The following is a 2459-nucleotide window of genomic DNA, read 5'->3' as shown; positions in this document are numbered from 1 at the left end:
CATTTCCAACTCAGACATTTTTCAGAATGTGAAGAATGGAAATTGCACAACCTCTAGCTAACTTTTACCATTTGCCATCTTAAACAGTGGGTTAGAAGAGAAGAATTGTACTTACAATTTTCATTTACAAGAACTCCAGGAGCTAGGGATGTAGCTCAGTGGTAGAGTGCTTGCTTAGCCCATGTGAGGCTCTGGGTTTAATCCCCAGCACCACAAGCCCCCCAAATAACTCTAGTGGGAGCTCAATACATAGTAAATTGCTGTTCCCTTTCCATTCTAAAGCAAGTTAGTTGACTGGTGTATCTTAATGGTTCAACATTTCTACAAAAGTAGTCTGTTTGGGTAAGTGCAATATGGTTTCTGAAGAACAAAACCATGTCATACTAATCTGTTATTTTCAAAGTAAAGGATGAGGAAAATAAGACGAGAAAAAGTTATGATTCAGTTGAAAAATGCATTAATCATCTAATATGTTGCTGGCAAATAGAACAATGAAAATGTTTCCATTCTAAAAATACATTAGAGAAGTTTTATGTCAAAAATTATTTAAAAGTTGCACTCAGCACGCCCACATAGTAGACAACTGGGGTCCTGGAGCGACACACTTGGCCTTGCTGGAGGCCCAAGACGGCAGCGCCATGTTGCTCACCTGAAGCATGTCCACCACCAGTATGGAACACCAGAGAACAAAACCACAAGATAGTAAAGTACAAAATGGTTCTTTGCATCAGAAGGATATAGGTCATGACAATGACTTTCAGTCCTACCTTTGGGGTCAGTCCAATCTGGGTAACAGTTACACCCCGATGAGCGATCCCTACCTGCCAATCGGACTTCCTTACTCCTTCAGTGAGGCATGGTCTGTGCAGGGGGCCCTCCAATTCCATACTTCACCAGTTCTGTCAGCTCAATAACCGAGACCATCATTTCACGCAAGATGCTGTTCTGGAGCAGCCGGGAGGTCTGCGAACAGCGTGCCTCGGCATAGGTTTAGTTTCTTCCCTGAAAACCCTACATTCTCAGTTTGGGGGAGTGGGTTCTCCGGGGCAGTAGACCCAGAGTTCGGCAAACGCAAGCTCCTGGGGTGGTGCCATTGTTCATGGGTTTTCACAGCAACACCCTTAATAAGGCGCCTGGGATGAATAGCCTGGAGCAGGGAATAGTTGGCCTGAAGATCCTGGATGAATGTCACCACCTCTGTGGTGAAGGTGGTGGGCTCTTTTGTACACAGCGTGGCACTGAATAGATGTTCTTTCCATCAATGGTGGGACAAATGTAAACATGCCAGTTTTAAAACCAACCTGTGGGATGCCAATGACAGCAAGCCTGAAAACCACAACCTGAAACAAAAACGAAGAGCAGGCCTGTAGTTAGGGACACATGGCCTTCTAAACTTATAAAACATAACATGAACATTGGTACCTGGGATGAGGTGCCTGTGCTGGGGCCCCAGTTCCCCAGCAGGCACCACCCCATTCTGTCTGCCCCACAGTCCCCTCAGGTGGCACAGCCTCTCCCAGCTCAGCCTTTCCCATTGGCCCGGCCACAGTATCAGAGCCCTCAGCAGCTACTCCAAACCCATAGGGTCACCTCTCATAACAGAATTGCTGCATTTGGGCAGAGTGGAGGGGCTGGCAGTGATAGTAACTCTCCTGGAAGTACCCATCCTAATTCTGCCCCCAGCCTAGACTCCCACCCTGTCCTTGAGAAACTGAAACTGAAAGCTGCCAGAGCTACAACCCTAGAGTTTGACTAGACCCTTAAAAGCTGGCATGTGGTCATCATAAAGAGCTATTCTGAGGATGACATCCATGGCTCCTTCAAGCAGCACCAGATATGGCAATAAGGGCCTGGATAGTGCCTTCCATGCTGTGAGCAGCTGAGGACCTGTCTACCTGCTCTGCAGCATAAACAGGAGTGGGCATATCTGTGGGGTAGCCCGGATGAAGTCTCCTGTGGAGTGCTGGGGTCTGGTCTCAGGACAAGTAGAAGGGCAAGCTTGATGTGAAGTGGATTTTTGTTAAGGATGTGCCTAATAACCAGCTCCGACACATCAGAGTAGAAAACAATGACAACAAACTGGTCACAAACTCCTGAGACACACAGGTGCCCTAGAAAAAGCCAAACAAGTGCTGAGAATTGTCACTTTCTGCAAGCACACCATCTCCCTCATCGACTTTTCTCACTATGAGAAACAGCAGGAGGAGTAGGAGGAGGTGATGCTCAAGGAACTGCAGAATCAAAACAAACAATAAGGACGAGCCAGTTTCTTATGCAGTTAGCAGTTACTTTGAAAACAGAGTTTAAAACTGTATGCTAGGTGCTATCTTCAGCTCAGCTCCAGTGTGTGGTCCTGTGTGGGCTGCACTGTGGAATCTTTACCTTCTTTGTAGTTCATTTTTGCCAGATGGAGCTACATTCATTGCTATTTTTTCTATGTATTGTAATTTTTTGTCAGC

General features: G+C 46.4%; 1 pseudogene across 1 annotated transcript; it reads left to right on the top strand.

Moving 5' to 3' along the window:
• The first annotated feature begins 656 nt into the window (after nt 1-656).
• Nucleotides 657-2255, top strand: LOC306654793 (YTH domain-containing family protein 1-like; annotated as a pseudogene). The gene has a single exon. The product of its transcript is annotated as a YTH domain-containing family protein 1-like (transcript).
• The last annotated feature ends 204 nt before the right edge of the window (nt 2256-2459 follow it).

This window comes from Sciurus vulgaris (genome assembly GCF_902686455.1).
Source record: "Sciurus vulgaris genome assembly, chromosome: 1".
Taxonomy (NCBI): Eukaryota; Metazoa; Chordata; class Mammalia; order Rodentia; family Sciuridae; genus Sciurus; species Sciurus vulgaris.
Note: the sequence above shows the minus strand (reverse complement) of the source record. Positions and strands in the feature narration are given on the sequence as shown.